Source organism: Coregonus clupeaformis, chromosome 18 (genome assembly GCF_020615455.1).
Source record: "Coregonus clupeaformis isolate EN_2021a chromosome 18, ASM2061545v1, whole genome shotgun sequence".
In the NCBI taxonomy this organism is placed as follows: domain Eukaryota; kingdom Metazoa; phylum Chordata; class Actinopteri; order Salmoniformes; family Salmonidae; genus Coregonus; species Coregonus clupeaformis.
This window is the reverse complement of record NC_059209.1, coordinates 6,135,152-6,154,157: the sequence shown is the minus strand read 5'-3', so window position 1 is coordinate 6,154,157 and position 19,006 is coordinate 6,135,152. Positions and strand designations below refer to the sequence as shown.

The 19,006-nt window shown below is 49.5% G+C and overlaps 1 protein-coding gene across 3 annotated transcripts in view; it reads left to right on the top strand.

The window, feature by feature from the left end:
* The first annotated feature begins 2,136 nt into the window (after positions 1–2,136).
* Positions 2,137–19,006, top strand: part of LOC123493066 (sodium/calcium exchanger 1-like) — a 49,313-nt gene continuing 32,443 nt past the window's right edge. For all 3 annotated transcript variants that reach the window (XM_045226757.1, XM_045226756.1, XM_045226755.1), the window contains exon 1: positions 2,137–2,246. The gene's annotated coding sequence lies outside the window, so the exon portion shown is untranslated. The remainder of the gene's footprint in view (positions 2,247–19,006) is intronic.

Sequence of the window (19,006 nt, the reverse complement as noted above, 5' to 3'; positions counted from 1 at the left end):
AGTTGCAGCAAAGTACAAGGCCACAACCTAAAATTATATTATGTACATGTATGTAAGAAAAGCAATGCAATTCCAATGTCTCAAACAAGACTGGCTGGAATTCAATCATTGCAGATGATAGTTTTCCACACTGCCCTTTACAGCAGCAAGTCCGGGCTGGAGGAAGTTGAGACTTGATTTAGGAATTGGCAGTGCTGTTGTGTGCCCTAGATGACTTCTCAGCCAGGTTTTGCATCAATACTGAACTGGTCATACCACGAGACTACCCATTTCTATATCATATGTCAACTTCCTCCTTCTGAGGTAAATGCTATGCAAATCTGAAAAAGCAGTGTGAAAAAAGGTAATATCTGCAATGATTGAATGCCAGCTTATGTCTCAAGATTTTTGACTAGCTAATATTTTGTAGCATTGTCCTCCAAAATGGTGGATGCTCCATGATGTAAGTTACCCTCAAAACCAAAATAAAGTGTTTTGAGATCATGGGGTATTCTGTAGAAACATATCCATTATTATTTTCCTCTGAACACAACACAACTTAAAAGTGGCAAAACCAAGGTCCCACTCACTGGGCAAAAGCTAAAGAAAATTTCCGTATGTAAATGCTACCAAGATACCATCTGAGCTCATCCAATAGCACCACTTATTTATGCTTCGAAAGTGATTGCTCCCACTTGAGGTTAATGTATGCATCCTAACTCTGTGGAACAGACGTTTGGCATTACTTGAATTTTCCAACTTGGATCATGATGTCGATGGAGCACAAAGAGTCCAGTAAATAGAGCAGCGTGCTGCTTGGGGCCAAATGAAATGGAGCTCAGACACAGATTCTGTTCCACAGAGGAGAGATAAGGCATCTCTTTCAAGGGAAGCGTGGAGGAGGGAGCATTGTCACTGCAAATAAATCACGACTACTACTCGATTGGAGAGGAAAACCAAATGGTGTGAAACTACCAACGACAGCTTACTCTACAAAGCTCAGCTATATGCTTCGTATTGTTTTATAACACTTAGCATAGCAGAATTTAGAGTATGTAACATCCTCATTTACATTCATGCCTGACTATGAAGTGCATGAGGGCTAAAATGGCAGATTATGCTAATTAGCTGATTATGGTTTCAGATATGCAGATATGTCAATCATTTTGTCTGAGAGAATGAGTTCCTTTTTTTTACAGTAGCTTTAATGAGCCTCAACCCTTTTAAGCCTGCCACCCTTCCTCTCAATAGCTCTACTCTTCCACCAGACACTAGTAGAAGATGGTTGATATCTGTGTGCTATCAGTTGGGTGTGCTATCTTCTTGAAATAATCACTGCCTTGCTCTCACCTCAGTTTTGCTAGGGAGTTTGTTGGCTTCACACTGGAAAAGGGAGGAACATAAGCCATATTGAAATAGCTCATTGAATGCTTCTGGTTTATTATCAATCAAAATGTATTTGGCAGCAAGTGGTCATAACTTCCAAACTGATGTTCACGTACTGTACTGTGTCACGAGAGAGTGTGATGCATGTAGTCCGTCACACACTGTGAACCATGTGTAAAAGGGCTGAACACACACACACACACACACACACATTCAATAAAGCTTGCAAGTGATGGGAAATCAGACAACGGACCCCTATAGTTTAAATTTTTGAGTTACAACGCTTCCAAATGTATCGACAGATTGAAACCTTGTCACTTTGACAAACACATTTGGGAGATCTGAAACACTACGAAGATCCCCGTTTTTTCCACCTCTCCTCTACAGATCCACCTCTCCCCTGGATCCCTAATTGGGACTTCAAGACAATTAATGGAGATAACCAATCTCCACATACCACCTCCATGGTCAAAGGGCCTGGAAACAGTGGAAAATCACCCTGGAGGGAACCACTTATCCACCACATTCCTCCATTGGTGGGGGGTGTTCAACGTTGTCTAAAAGGTACCCACCATCCAAACACTCCAAACTCTTTATCTCCCATGTGTCGGTGGCGACAAGGAGCTGCCAGATAGTCGGCCTACTCCAGAAGCCCAGAGTGACAGGCCCCATCAGCAGAGTCCTTGTATGGCCATGGATCGAGCTGAGAAGGACGATAAGCAGCAGCCAGCCCAGCTATGCTGCCCATGTTTAGAGAGACTCCTTGGGACCGGGCATCCGCGGAACAATGTCTGTTTCTGTTCAATTTAGAGTGGTTATCGCACGCCGTTATTCCCGCTAGGCAGTGCATCTTTTTCACAGCTCCACTGGGACTAACAGAGGTGAGTAGAGAGGTTCTTGTTTGGTTGGTCATCCCGTTCATCTTTGATGAATTTTAAATGTATTTGTCACCAATGGAGTTTTCCACAAACATGGTGAGATGTTTGGCTTTGGTTTTTTGACTGTGTGTGAGGTGCATGGATGGTTGAACACCCATGAAAGTCTGTCACCTTGGAAAGAATGATGGTGCAGTAGAATAGCAGATGGGGAATCATCATGTGTCATCATAACTCTACCTTTTTGCATGATTTTCTTAATGATATGAATAGTCTTGTTTATGGCAGTGAGTCATTCCATTATAATATGGATCATGGGAGATTCAAATATTACATTAGCAAACCATACCATAATAGAGGTTCTTATTGATTTTCAGCCCTTGTATCCAATTGATAGCATAAGCACCTGAACAAAAGTCCTTTACATTCAGCGAGAAATTGGACTTTCAGGCAAAGGAGATCAGATACATTTTGATTCAGAGTTAATTAACTGATAAAGCTCATGCACTGGATAGGAGCGGGAAAGTTAGACCGCAAATAATTACAAGAACATAAATAAAAAAGAAATGCAAGACATGCATTTGTATGACATTTAAAGGGATAGTTCTTCCAAATTACAAATGTACTGTACATATTTGCTCCCTTACCCAGAAAGCAGTTTATGGACAAGGAGAGACTGCAATTCACACTTTGGTTTGGTTGAACTTTTCACTGCCACCAACAGTTAATATTAGCATTTTCGAACCAAAACATAAGTTAATGTCCCCCAGTTAACATAATTAAAATGGTATGCAGTTAACAGACATACCATGATGCTACACTGTTGTCCTCCCAGTTTTTTATGATCTATCGTAATGTAATGCATGACCATGGCTGAATATATCACTGTGCTGCCTACAGTGTCTTCAGAAAGTATTCAGACCCCTTGACTTTTTCCACATTTTGTTACGTTACAGCCTTATTCTAAAATTGATTAAATATATTTATTTCCTCATCAATCTACACACAATACCCCATAATGACAAAGCAAAAATAGGTTTTTAGAAATGTTTGCAAATTTACAAAAAATACTAAACTGAAATATTACATTTACATAAGTATTCAGACCCTTTACTCAGTACTTTGTTGAAGCACCTTTGGCAGGGATTACAGCCTCGAGTCTTCTTGGGTATGACGCTACAAGCTTGGCACACCTATATTTGGGGAGTTTCTCCCATTCTTCTCTGCAGATCCTCCCAAGCTCTGTCAGGTTGGATGGGGAGCGTCAATGCAAAGTTATTTTCAGGTCTCTCCAGATATGTTTGATCGGGTTCAAGTCCGGGCTCTGGCTGGACCACTCAAGGACATTCAGAGACTTGTCCCGAAGCTACTCCTGCATTGTCTTGGCTGTGTGCTTAGGGTCGTTGTCCTGTTGGAAGGTGAACCATCACCCCAGTCTGAGCGCTCTGGGTCAGGTTTTCATCAAGGATCTCTCTGTACTTTGCTCCATTCATCTTTCCCTCGATCCTGACTAGTCTCCAGTCCCTGCCGCAGAAAAACATCCCCACAGCATGATGCTGCCACCCCCATTCTTCACCATAGGGATGGTGCCAGGTTTCCTCCAGACGTGACGCTTGGCATTCAGGCCAAAGAGTTCAATCTTGGTTTCATCAGACCAAAGAATCTGAGAGTCTTTAGCTGCCTTTTGGCAAACTCCAAGCGGGCTGTCACGTGCCTTTTACTGAGGAGTGGCTTCCCTCTGGCCACTCTACCATAAAGGCCTGATTGGTGGAGCGCTGCAGAGATGGTTGTCCTTCTGGCAGGTTATCCCATCTCCACAGAGGAACTTTGGAGCGGTGTCAGAGTGACCATCGGGTTCTTGGTCACCTCCCTGACCAAGGCCCTTCTCCCCCGATTGCTCAGTTTGGCCGGGCGGTAAGCTCTAGGAAGAGTCTTGGTTGTTCCAAACTTCTTCAATTTAAGAATGATGGAGGCCACTGTGTTCTTGGGGACCTTCAATGCTGCAGAAATGTTTTGGTACCCTTCCCCAGATCTGTGCCTCGACACAATCCTGTCTCGGAGCTCTAAGGACAATTCCTTCGACCTCATGGCTTGGTTTTTGTTCGGACATGCACTGTCAACTGTGGGACCTTATATAGACAGGTGTGTGCCTTTCCAAATAATGTCCAATCAATTGAATTTACCACAGGTGGACTCCAATGAAGTTGTTGAAACATCTCAAGGATGATCAATGGAAACAGGATGCACCTGAGCTCAATTTCGAGTCTCGTAGCAAAGGGTCTGAATACTTATGTAAATAAGGTATTTCTGTTTTTTGTGTTTAATACATTTGCTAAAATGTCTAAAAACCTGTTTTCGCTTTGTCATTATGGGGTATTGTGTGTAGATTGATGAGGATTTTTATTTATTTAATCCATTTTAGAATAAGGCTGTAACGTAACAAAATGTGGAAGAGGTCAAGGGGTCTGAATACTTTCCGAATGCACTGTATGCTCTGGATATGACAAAAACTAGGAGAACATTAGTTGCTGAAAGTCTACACACCCCTTGCACAGTCTTCACATTTTGCTGCCTTAAATTTAAATCTAGAAAGGGATTAAATCAGATTTGTCCCCTATCTACACAAACTACTTAAAATGTTCTAAGTGAAAGAAAATTTTTAGAAAATGTTCTACATTTATTTTTATTATGATGCATTGATTGCGTATGTCTTCACACACCAGTTGGTGGAAGCACCTTTGGCAGCCATTACAGCTGTGAATCATTTTGAATAAGGTTCTACCAACCTTGCACAACTAAGGCAGCATGTCCCAAACTCTGTCCTCGGCACCCCAAGGGGTGCACGTTTTGGTTTTTGCCCTAACACTAAACAGCTGATGATCAAAGCTTGATGATTAGTTTATTATTTGAATCAGATGTGTGTGCTAGGGCAAAAAACAAAACGTGCACCCCTTGGGGTCCCGAGGACTGAGTTTGGGAAACCCTGCCTTAGGGCAACATATATCTATTGTTTTTGTTAACATTGTTCAAGCTCAGTAAATTGGGTCAGAATCTTTGATAGACAGCAATATTCAAACCTTGTGTCTGATTTTCAAGCAGATTTAAATCAGGACTGAGACTGGACCATTCAGGAACACCTCTTGGAAAGCCATTCTGGTGTGTCTTTGGCATTCAAATTTGTGTAATTGTCCCTCTGAAAATAGAACTTTCAGATGACTACGGCTGGTTTTCCCTAAACTCCCCAGTCCCTGCCGGTGCCAAGTTTACCCATAACATGATGCTGCCACCACAATACTTGAAAATATAGAGGATCAACAACATTGCATTGTATTTTTGTTTAAAAAGGGAGAAAGGAAAGTGTTGCAGTCCATGGGCCTGTTATTATGATTTTTACTCAGATTGATCATCATTTGGCCACTTGTCTGCAGTAACACTAGCCCCAAAGTAGTGGAATGGCCCATCAAATCAACAAGTGCACACACAAAAATGGGGTGGTGTGTAGAAATGCTATGGGACAGATTTCGGGTCCCAATCCGTCCCTGGCTTTACAAATGTGTACACTGTACCCTCTGAACGTAACTTTCATTGAGTTATGCAGCAAGCTAGCCATGAAAGCTTGCATTCCTATGATATCAATATCTACTTTAGATATTGTGACTGCTTATCACATCTTTCACTTACTGTGTGTCATACAACGATGCAAAGGACTGTTTAAGGACTGAGGGAGTACAAGCAAAGTCTGGCCAAGTGCATGTATAGACACCCCTGTAAGCCAAAATAACTGATAGTAAAAACATGACTGACTAACTGACTGACTGACTGACGTTCAAGTAAAGTGTGTCCAGTCTGCATGAGCCGAGAGCAAAAACATGACTGACTCAGGGCAAAAACATGACTGACTCAGGGCAAAAACATGACTGACTCAGGGCAAAAACATGACTGACTCAACTGTGAGTTCACCCCCATCTGAGGGGACCAAACTCTCCCTCTCTCGCTATGATGAAGTTATTTGAGGTGAAAGCGGCCCAGTATCGTCATTAAAACTCAGCTGACTCAGAATGGAGTCAGGTTCATCTGCATGCCGTGTCACCTCCAAGGGACACGCATCTACAATGTTTCAAAAGGAAACAAACCACGTACCGCGCATTCGGGGAAACTTTGATGGAACCGCTCTCGCCTCTCCCTTAAGGCGAAATGATTTCAAAGTCAAAGCTTCAAATAATGAAAGGTGTAACATGTGTAACCTAACCTAGTAGGCGTAGAAAGACACCTGAGCGGTGTTCCCACTTCCGTTTTTCAGGGGAAACGGAAGTTAGGTTGAAAATACTATATCCCTGAAAACCGGATGTTAGCGTTTTCTGGCGACTCCGCATAGGCTAGTCACTGTGTGGTGTGTGTAGTGCATTTGCAGCATCATCTGACATATTATTCATATCTGTCGGCTGCTAAGCTAGACTTCTACCGGAGGCCTGGAGACAGAGTGGGCTAACAAGGGGAGACAAAAGATGTCAGAGAGCTCAGCGTTGGGTAACTTGACCTGACATGGCATTGCAGTGACTCAAGATTACATGCAGGAGCAGCAAACTCTTTTCTTTAGTGAGTTATAATTGACCTCAGCTCATCTGACAGGCTGGTCTCATAGACTCGACGTAACATAGTAAACAAAAATCGGGGACACTCAAATTAGTATGATATGTAACAGTGAGGGAAAAAAGTATTTGATCCCCTGTTGATTTGAAAATCTGTGGAGGGAGCTGAAGGTTCGAGTTGCCAAACATCAGGCTCGAAACCTTAATGACTTGGAGAAGATCTGCAAAGAGGAGTGGGACAAAATCCCTCCTGAGATGTGTGCAAACCTGGTGGCCAACTACAAGAAACGTCTGACCTCTGTGATTGCCAACAAGGGTTTTTCCACCAAGTACTAAGTCATGTTTTGCAGAGGGGTCAAATACTTATTTCCCTCATTAAAATGCAAATCAATTTATTTTTTGACATGCGTTTTTCTGGATTTTTTTGTTGTTATTCTGTCTCTCACTGTTCAAATAAACATACCATTAAAATTATAGACTGATAATTTCTTTGTCAGTGGGCAAACGTACAAAATCAGCAGGGGATCAAATACTTTTTTCCCTCACTGTATGTTTGGTAGGATTGCGTAAGACAGAAGGTTACTTAGGGCAAAACTGAAAGGAGGGTGGTTGGTCGGGTGGATAGATAGGTGTATAACGTGAACATCTAACAACCCAAAGGTTGCGTGTTTGAATCTAATCATGGATAACTTTAGCTAATTAGCAACTTTGCAACTACTTACTACTTTTTACCTACTTTGTAACTACTTAGCATGTTAGCTAACCCTTCCCCTAACCCTTAACCTACACTACCGTTCAAAAGTTTGGGGTCACTTAGAAAATGTCATTGTTTTCGGAAAAAAAAGCAGTGTAGACATTGTTAATGTTGTAAATGGCTATTGTAGCTGGAAACTACATAGGCGTACAGAGGCCCATTATCAGCGACCATCAGTCCTGTGTTCCAATGGCACGTTGTGTTTGCTAATCCAGGTTTATCATTTTAAAAGGCTAATTGATCATTAGAAAACAAAGAAAAAGTCCAGCGTCTGTGTTCTTTTGCCCATCTTAATCTTCTGAGTCTGAGATATTGCTTTTTCTTTGCAACTCTGCCTAGAAGGTCAGCATCCCTGAGTTGCCTCTTCACTGTTGACGTTGAGACTGGTGTTTTGCGGGTACTATTTAATGAAGCTGCCAGTTGAGGACCTGTGAGGCGTCTGTTTCTCAAACTAGACACTCTAATGTATTTGTCCTCTTGCACAGTTGTACACCGGGTCCTTCCCCTCCTCTTTCTATTCTGGTTAGAGCCAGTTTGCACTATTCTGTGAAGGGAATGGTACACAGCGTTGTACGAGATCTTCAGTTTCTTGCCAATTTCTCGCATGGAATAGCCTTCATTTCTCCGAACAAGAATAGACTGACAAGTTTCAGAAGAAAGTTATTTGTTCTGGCCATTTTGAGCCTGTAATCAAACCCACAATTGCTGATGTTAGGCTAGGTGGGGACTCAGGCGCAGAGACGGACACACGGACAAAGAGGGTGAATTAAGATGTTGTTTATTCAGCGTGTTTAGGCAGAGAGAAGCAGTTCAGGGTGGAGCAGCTTCAGACCGGGGTAGGAGCTGAGTGGGGTGGAGAGCCAGTAGCACTGAGAGCTGGATGACGAGGATATCAGACAACAGATGAGCAGGTTGCGGCGTGGGAGTGGCAGGCAGGCAGGCAGCAGGAACAGACGGGATCACAGGTGGTGTAGGAACGAACTGGCGCTGGAGAGGTGGCCAGCCCGGGTAGATAACTGCTGGTTGATTGGTGACAATGAGCTGCAGCTGGATGTAACTGAGCAGGAGAGAGAATGGCCACGCCCCTGACCTAGATCCTCTGACTGGGCTGCACAGCGGGAGGAGACAGACACAGACAACACACACAGGGAAAAAGGGAAAAGGAAAACAAGCGGGGACAGGAACAACAGTGCCGGACCGTAACAGTACCCCCCCCTCAACGGGCGCCACCCGGCGACCCACCCGGCTTGTCAGGGTGGTCCCTATGGAAGTCAGCCACCAGCTGCGGGTCCAGTATAAACCGCCGGGGAATCCAGGACCTCTCCTCGGGACCGTATCCCTCCCAGTCCACCAGGTACTGAAGCCCTCTACCACGCCTCCGGACGTCCAGCAGTCTCCGCACCGTGTAGGCTGGATGGTCGCACAATACGCGGTGGCGGAGGGGGATCCACAGGCGGACACAAAGGGCTGGAGGAGACCAGCTTCAGCTGGGACACGTGAAATGTAGGATGGACTCTCATGGCCTGGGGAAGCTTCAACCGAACAGCCGAAGGGTTGATGATGGAGTCGATCTCGAAAGGACCCAAATACCGGGGCGACAGCTTACGGGAGTCAGTGCGCAGAGGGATGTTGCTGGAGGAGAGCCAGACTCGCTGACCAGGCTGGAACTGGGGAGCGACTACCCTGTGCCTGTCCGCCACTCTCTTGTTACGCTCTGCTGTCCGTAGAAGGGCCTCACGGGTGTCCACCCACACCTTGCGGCAGCGAGGAAGATTATCCTGAACTGACGGGACGGCTAACTCCTTTTCCTGAGACGGGAGCAATGGCGGTTGGTACCCCAAAGCCGCCTCAAATGGTGAGAGGCCGGTGGCAGATGAGGTGAGGGAATTGTGGGCATATTCGACCCACGGGAGGTGTTTGGCCCAGGTGGACGGGTTCTGGGATGTCACACAGCGTAGAGCAGCCTCCAGGTCCTGATTGGTCCTCTCAGTCTGGCCATTGGACTGGGGATGGAAACCTGATGAGAGACTGACAGAGGCACCCAGAGCAGAACAAAACTCCTTCCATACCCGAGAAATGAACTGTGGGCCTCTATCGGACACTATGTCCACAGGTATTCCATGGGGACGGAATACATGTAGGACAAAGAGGTCGGCTGTCTCACTGGCAGACGGTAATTTTGGTAATGCAACAAAATGGGCAGATTTAGAGAATCTGTCCACGATGGTGAGTATGGTGTCATTACCTTCAGACATAGGAAGTCCAGTGACGAAGTCCAAGGCCACGTGAGACCAAGGACGACTCGGGACTGGGAGAGGCCGCAGCAGGCCCGAAGGAGCCCGGTGGGAAGCCTTATTTTGGGCACAGATGGAACAGGCCGCCACGTATTCCCGGACGTCAGCCTCGACGGATGGCCACCAAAAGTGCCTCTTCAGTAGCGACAGTGTACGGTTCATACCAGGGTGGCAGGAGAAGCGCGAGGTGTGGATCCAGTTGAGCACTTGCGGCCGCACGGCTGCGGGAACATAGAGAAGGTCGGGGGGGCCATCGGCCGGTCCAGGTTCCGACTCTTGTGCCGATCGGACGAGGGACTCGATTTCCCAGTGAACAGCCGCCACCAAACAGGAAGCGGGCAGAACAGGTTCAGGATTGCTGAAGTCTTCATTGTCTGTAAACTGGCGAGAGAGAGCATCAGGCTTGACATTACGTGTGCCAGGACGATATGTTAAAATAAACTTGAACCTGCTGAAGAACAGAGCCCATCTGGCCTGACGGGAGTTTAGCCTCTTGGATGACTGGATGTAAGCCAGGTTCTTGTGGTCTGTCCAGACTATGAAGGGTTGCTCTGCTCCGTCTAGCCAGTGCCTCCACTCCTCCAACGCCAACTTGACAGCAAGCAACTCCCGGTTACCCACGTCGTAGTTCTTCTCAGCAGGGGTCAATCTCCTGGAGAAAAAGGCCACAGGATGGAGCTTCTGGTCCGTGGGGAACGTTGTGACAGGACAGCCCCCCACCCCCGAATCAGAGGTGTCCACTTCCACAATAAACTGCAAACTAGTGTCTAGATGAATAAGAACAGGTGAGGTGGAGAACAGTTCCTTCAATGTACTCACGGCTGACTCGGCCTCAGGCGTCCACAGAAATGGCACCTTTGGGGAGGTGAGCTTGGTCAGGGGGGCAACCACTCGGCTGAAACCCCTGATGAAGCGGCGGTAGAAGTTGGCGAAGCCCAGGAAGCGTTGTAGCTGCTTCCAAGACGTGGGTGTGGGCCACTCCGCAACCGCTCTGATTTTGTCAGGGTCTGGTGACACTTGTCCCCGCTCGATAATAAAACCCAAAAAGGGGACGGACTGCCGGTGGAACTCACATTTTTCTGCTTTCACATACAGTTTATTTTCCATGAGGCGTTGGAGAACCAGACGGACGTGGGAGACGTGTTCATCCTGTGACTTAGAGAATATTAGAATGTCATCCAAATAGACAAACACAAACGGTGTAGAAAATCCCTCAACACATCGTTAACCATGGCCTGAAACACTGCTGGGGCGTTAGTGAGACCGAATGGCATGACTAGGTATTCAAAGTGTCCGAGAGGGGTATTGAACCCAGTTTTCCATTCGTCTCCCTGCCTGATCCTAACGAGGTGGTAAGCGTTACGCAGGTCGAGTTTGGTAAACACGGTGGCCCCATGAAGGGGTTCAAATGCTGAGTTGATGAGAGGCAGGGGGTACGTATTTCTGACTGTGATGTTATTTAGTCCTCTGTAGTCAATGCAGGGGCGCAATGTTTTGTCCTTCTTCTCTACAAAAAAGAACCCAGCACCAACAGCGGAAGATGAGGGACGAATGATGCCAGAGGCTAGGGAGTCGCCTATGTAGGTTTCCATAGCTTCTCTCTCAGTACGGGACAGATTGAAAAGCCGACTGGACGGCAAAGGGGCTCCAGGCAGTAACTCAATAGCGCAATCGTATGGCCTATGAGGTGGTAGTGAAAGTGCTTTGGACTTACTGAATACCTCGGCCAGGTCCAGGTACTCTTCAGGGACTGAAGAGAGGTCTGGGGGTTTGACAGGGGAAGCAGGGGAACCTACCGAGGGCGGAATAGCCGACCCAAGGCAAGCAGAATGGCAGTGAGTGCTCCAACTGTGTATTTTGTGGTTTTGCCAGTCAATATGGGGGTTGTGAAGGCTAAGCCAAGGGAAACCGAGGATAAGAGGGGAGGCCGAGGAGGAGACTACTTTAAACTGGATGGTTTCTTTGTGATTGCCGGACAGCATGAGAGAAACGGGGACAGTTTGGTGGGTGATGTTGGCAAACTGATGGCCGTCTATAGCGGTTACTGCTATAGGCTTAGGCAGGGGCTTAACAGGGATCTCAGCCTGAGTGACCAGGTTAACGTCAAGGAAACTATCCTCAGCACCAGAGTCAATGAGAGCAGCTAATGGGAGAGACAGATTCCTGAACTGGACTGTAGCTGGGATAACTAGACGGGGTGCTGTGGGCATTGAGTCAGGTGTAGCACTCGCAAGTACGCCCACTTTTACCTGCGAGCTTTGTCTTTTGGGCGAACCGGACAGTTAACCAGGAAATGAGTGCGGTCCCCACAGTACACGCACTCACCAGCCCGCATGCGCCCGTCCTTTTCGGCAGGGGACAGACGAGCACGGCCCAGCTGCATGGGCTCGTCTAGTTCCGTGGAGGGATCCGCTGAGGTGTGTGGGCGGTGTCCGAGTGGTGGTGTTGCTCGGGTTGCAGAAAGCGAGGGGGCCCCCGCCTGCGGTGCGGACCCGACCGCCCTCTCCTGTCTCCTCTCCCGTAGCCTGTTGTCTATTCGTGTAGCAAGGGAAACGAGAACATGAAGGTTAGCAGGCTCATCACGAACAGCTAGTTCATCCTTAATCGTGTCACTCAAACCGTTAACAAACGCTCCCTGAAGAGCTTCGTCATTCCACTTGGAATCGGCTGCCAAGGTCCAAAAATCAATGGCGTATTCAGCCACGCTACCCGTGCCCTGTCGTAGCTTCAACAGTCTCTTTGTGGCGGTCCCGGCATGGTCCGGGTGATCAAACACAATTTCCAATTGAGAGGAAAAATCGTCAAACGACAGGCTGGCAATCTGCTGAGTAGAACAAGCCGCTTCTGCCCAAATCAAAGCTTTGCCCTCAGTAACCCCAGAGCGTAATGTACCTTTGAGGATTCCGTGGAGAAAGACAGGGGCTTCTGTTGGAACACCAAGCGGCACTGAAGCAGGAAACCACGGCATTTGTTCAGGTCCCCGGTGAAAGGTTCGGGGAGGTTGTAGGGGGGTTCCCGAAGGGCAGGAGCGGAAGCCGAGCCTGGAGCAACTGTAGGAGGAACAGGCGGAGGAGAAGCAGAGGGAGGAAGAGTAGTGAGTGTTACCAGGTTAGCTACCTGAGAGGTGAGATGAGATACTTGATCCAACAACCGCTGGTTGTTATCCAATAGAGACCGGATGAGTTGGTCGTGTTGTCCCAATAACATTCCCTGTGAATGGAGGGCGCGTTGTACGCCATCACCCGTTGTTTCATGTGGCATCTCTGCTGAGTCCATGTTTGGCCAGTTCGTTCTGTTAGGCTAGGTGGGGACTCAGGCGCAGAGACGGACACACGGACAAAGAGGGTGAATTAAGATGTTGTTTATTCAGCGTGTTTAGGCAGAGAGAAGCAGTTCAGGGTGGAGCAGCTTCAGACCGGGTAGGAGCTGAGTGGGGTGGAGAGCCAGTAGCACTGAGAGCTGGATGACGAGGATATCAGACAACAGATGAGCAGGTTGCGGCGTGGGAGTGGCAGGCAGGCAGGCAGCAGGAACAGACGGGATCACAGGTGGTGTAGGAACGAACTGGCGCTGGAGAGGTGGCCAGCCCGGGTAGATAACTGCTGGTTGATTGGTGACAATGAGCTGCAGCTGGATGTAACTGAGCAGGAGAGAGAATGGCCACGCCCCCTGACCTAGATCCTCTGACTGGGCTGCACAGCGGGAGGAGACAGACACAGACAACACACACAGGGAAAAAGGGAAAAGGAAAACAAGCGGGGACAGGAACAACTGTCACGGTTCCCTCAGACAGAACCCAGAAGCAGACCAGGACAAGGAGAGTTGAACGAAGGTGAGGGTTTATTACAGATTCAAAAAAAGGTGCAGAATAATCCAGGGACAGAGCGGGCGGCGTGGATGAGTTGTTGAGGGTGCAGTTGTTGGTCCAGTGATGGCTCGGCAGCCGCCGACCATCAGGCAGAGGTAGGGTGAAGGTTCCGGACGAGTGACTGCAGATGGGACAAAAACGGAGGTAAGTAAACCAAAAACCAACAAGGTACAAAACAACAAAACTAACGCTAGACGCTCTAGGACTGATACTCTGACAAAACCTACTGTTCATGGCTAACGATCCGGCAGGAACTGGATGTTCGGCCAGAGCCTAAGAAGGGTGATGATCAGGACCAGGTGTGCAGATTGCTGATGGGATGCAGGTGCGGAAAACAAGAGCGCTCCCCGGAGCGTTCCCGAACCCTCGGGAAACTGGAGATTACGAACAGGAAAAACTAGTCACCAGACAGGACCCGACTCAGACAGCCGGGATCGTTACAGTACCCCCTCCGACGAACGCCACCGGGCGGACTCCCGAGCGCCAGGATGGAGGCGGTAGAAGTCACTGATGAGGTCCGCATCTAGGACCTGTCGCCGCGGAATCCAACTCCTCTCCTCAGGGCCATACCCCTCCCAGTCCACGAGATACTGAAACCCCGGCCCCGCCGTCTGGAATCCATGATGCGACGCACCGTGTAGGCAGGACCCCTCCGATCATCCGAGGAGGAGGAGGAGGAGGCGGAGGAGGCAACAGAGGACTGAGGAAGACAGGCTTGAGGCAGGAGACATGAAAGGTGGGATGGACTCTGAGCGTCCTCGGTAGTTTGAGTCGAACTGCCACTGGATTGATCACCTTCTCCACCACAAACGGACCAATGAACTTCGGTAACAACTTCCTAGACTCAGTCCGTAACGGAAGATCCCGTGTGGCCAACCAAACCCTATCTCCGATGGTATAGGTGGGAGCGGGGATCCGGCGACGATTCGCCTGGAGCTGATACCGGTCCGAACTCTAAGGAGTGCCTTTCTGGCCCGATGCCAGGTCCGGTGGCAACGACGAATATGGGCCTGAACAGAAGGCACTGAGAGCTCCTTCTCCTGAGAAGGAAACAGGGGAGGTTGGTAGCCATACAGGCACTGGAAGGGAGACATCCCAGTGGCAGATGTAGGAAGAGTATTGTGGGCATACTCAACCCAAGGCAACTGAGAGACCCAGGAGGTGGGGTTGGAAGAGACCAGACAGCGTAGCGTGGATTCCATCTTCTGGTTGGCTCTCTCCGCCTGACCATTGGATTGGGGGTGAAAACCAGATGTGAGACTGACTGTAGCTCCAATGGCCAAACAGAAGGACTTCCAGACAGCAGAGGTAAACTGAGGGCCACGGTCGGAAACGATATCACTGGGCAAACCGTGGACCCTGAAAACCTCCCTAACCAGGATCTCGGACGTCTCCGAGGCAGAGGGAAGCTTGGCAATTGGCACAAAGTGGGCGAACTTGCTGAATCTGTCCACGATAGTCAGAACGACCGTGTTCCCCTCAGAAGCGGGCAACCCAGTGACGAAGTCCAGGGCCAGATCGACCATGGTCGCCGGGGAATAGGAAGGGGGTGAAGTAGTCCAGAGCTGGGCCGATTGGTACTCTTATTCTGCGCACACACTGGACAGGCAGCAACAAACCCCCGAGTATCCTCGGCCATGGCAGGCCACCAAAAACGTCTGCGAAGAAACGCCATTGTCCGAGCCACGCCAGGGTGACAAGCCATCTTGCTGGCGTGGGACCATTTGAGGACAGCCGGACGAACCGACTCAGGCACAAACAACCGACCGGGTGGACCGTTACCGGGACCGGGCTGAGTCCGAAGGGGCCGCCAGCACCTCCTCCTCAATCTTCCACATAACTGCTCCCACGACGCAGTTCCGGGGAGAATTGTCTCGGTCTTGGACCCACTCTCCTCCGTCTTGGAGAACATCCGGGACAAGGCGTCCCGCCTTGCCGTTCTTAGATCCAGGTCGGAACGTCAGGGAAAAACCTGAATCGTCCGAAAAACAACGCCCACCTGGCCTGACGGGAGTTGAGACGTTTAGCCGATTGCACGTAAGCAAGATTCTTGTGGTCAGTCCAGACAATAAACGGTTGTCTCCGCCCCCTCCAACCAGTGGCGCCACTCCTCCAAGGCAAGTTTCACCGCGAGAAGCTCCCGGTTACCCACATCGTAATTCCTCTCCGCAGGCGAAAGGCGACGAGAGTAGTAGGCGCAGGGATGGAGTTTACTGTCCGTGGAGCATCGCTGCGACAGGATGGCGCCAACTCCCACATCAGACGCGTCCACTTCAACGACGAACTGACGGGCCGTGTCCGGTTGAGAGAGAATCGGGTGCGTTGGTGAATCGCCTCTTCAAATCCAGAAACGCACGATCCGCCTCCGGATTCCACTTGAAGGTCCTGATACTGGAAGTCAAGGCAGTTAATGGAGCGGCCACACGGCTGTAATCCCGGATGAATCTGCGGTAGAAATTCGCAAACCCCAAAAATCTCTGGAGCTGCAATCTCGCACCGGGCTGGGCCCATTCCAGAACCGCTCTAACCTTCTCCTGGTCCATCCTAATCTCTCCCCTGGAGATGATGTACCCGAGAAAGGATGTCGTGTGGGCGTGAAACTCGCACTTCTCGGCCTTCACGAACAGGCGATTCTCCAACAATCGCTGCAGAACCTGCCGGACATGCTGGACGTGGTCGGGAAGGTTCCTTCGAGAAGATCAGAATGTCATCCAGGTAAACAAACACAAAGAGACCGATCATATCTCTCTCAGGACGCCGTTCACCATACTCTGGAATACCGCTGGAGCATTGGTCAGTCCAAACGGCATCACCTGATACTCGAGTGACCCATCGGTGTATTGAAACCCGTCAACCACTCGTCCCCCTCTCTGATCCGGACCAGGTGATACGCATTGCGTAGGTCTAGCTTGGTGAACACCGTAGCACCCTGTAAGGAGTCGAAGGCAGAACTCATCAAGGGCAGGGGATACTTGTTCTTGACCGTGATGTCATTCAACCCCCGATAATCAATACACGGTCGAAGAGAGCCATCCTTCTTACCCACAAAGAAGAATCCTGCCCCCAGGGGTGATGACGAGGGACGAACGAGACCAGCAGCTAGGGACTCCTTGATGTAGGTCTCCAACGCCTCACGTTCAGGTCGGGAGATACTGTATAACCTTCCCTTGGGGTAGACAGCTCCAGGGACCAGGTTGATGGCACAATCATATGGTCGGTGGGGAGGAAGTGACAGAGCCTTCTGCTTACTGAAAACTTCCCCCAAATCGTGATATGTCTCGGGAACCAGGGACAAATCTGGGGGTTTAGTCTCAATCACCTGACTGGGAACCGAATGGGGGCAGGCAGTCTTGAGACAGTTAGCATGACAATCAAGGCTCCAACTCGTTACCTTGCCCGTCACCCAATCGAACGTGGGATTGTGTTCCTTCAGCCAGGGGTATCCAAGGACCAGAGGAACATGGGAAGACGGCAGAATGAAGAATGAAATCATCTCAGAATGATTCCCCGACAACCGCATCTTAACCGGTTCAGTCCTCATCGTGATACGTGCCAGACTACTGCCGTTCAGAGTGGTCGCCTCAATGGCTTCCGGCAATTGCTCCTTGGAAAGCCCCAGCTGTTCCACCAACTCGGCATCAAGAAAGCTTCCATCGGCACCTGAATCGATAAAAGCGTTAAGCGCTAAGCTCTGATTCCTGTTCACAAGGGTAGCCGGGAAACGGGGTCTGACAGAGGTACTGAGAGGTTGAAACTGGCTCGCTAACAGTCCTCCCAACTTTAGCGAGCCGGGCAGTTTGACGACCGCCGGGAACAAGTGGAGATGTAATGTCCCGAGCGACCACAGTAGAGGCAGCAGTTGGTCTTACGTCTATGTTGACGCTCCTCCTTGGTTAACCCGTGCCGCCCCACTTGCATGGGTTCAGAATCGAGAGAGGTCCTCTCCACTAATCCTTTGTGGTGGAGAATGATCGACGTGTTCTGGTCCACCACCCGACCCGACTGGGAACTGAGAAGCTGATCGATTGGACGGACCCCATTGCTTCTCCCTCCTTCGCTCTCGGACTCGATTATCCACCCGAATAGACAAGGCTACCAAGCTGTCCAGGTCACTAGGCTCCGGATAAGAGATCAACTCATCCTTGAGCTGCTCCGACAGACCCTGGTAAAAGGCCGCTTGCAAAGACTCCTCGTTCCACCCACTCTCCACAGCCAACGTCTTGAACTCGATCACGAAGTCGGCCACGCGCGAGTTCCTTGGTGAAGAGAAAACAGGCGCCTAGCTGCGTCCCTCCCTCGGACGGAATGGTCGAAGAGCTTCCTCATCTCGGCCGTGAACCCCTGGTATGAAGCCATGCAGGGATCCTGTCGTTCCCAAACGGCTGAAGCCCACTCCAGCGCTCGACCACGCAGCAACTCAATCACAAAGGCTATCCTAGCCTTGTCTGTGGCATAAGAGTAGGGCTGTAGATCGAACACTAATCCACACTGCATAAGGAAGGAACGGCATCTTCCCAGCTCCCCCCTCATATTTATCCGGCGTCGGAACCTTGGGCTCACGGAGGGACACAACTTCTCAGAAGCGGCAGGCGAGATGGGTGAAACCGCAGTGGGTCCTCCACCGGACACTGGCGTTGGTTCTGGACCTCCGTCAGACCGGAAGAAAGGTTCCGAACTGACAACGCGATCTCCTGTAGTACCGTGCTATGATGGCCCAACATCTTCTCCTGCTGGGTAATGGCATGGCGAACAGAGTCCAGGTCCGCTGGGTTCATTACTGGCCGGATCGTTCTGTCACGGTTCCCTCAGACAGAACCCAGAAGCAGACCAGGACAAGGAGAGTTGAACGAAGGTGAGGGTTTATTACAGATTCAAAAAAGGTGCAGAATAATCCAGGGACAGAGCGGGCGGCGTGGATGAGTTGTTGAGGGTGCAGTTGTTGGTCCAGTGATGGCTCGGCAGCCGCCGACCATCAGGCAGAGGTAGGGTGAAGGTTCCGGACGAGTGACTGCAGATGGGACAAAAACGGAGGTAAGTAAACCAAAACCAACAAGGTACAAAACAACAAAACTAACGCTAGACGCTCTAGGACTGATACTCTGACAAAACCTACTGTTCATGGCTAACGATCCGGCAGGAACTGGATGTTCGGCCAGAGCCTAAGAAGGGTGATGATCAGGACCAGGTGTGCAGATTGCTGATGGGATGCAGGTGCGGAAAACAAGAGCGCTCCCCGGAGCGTTCCCGAACCCTCGGGAAAC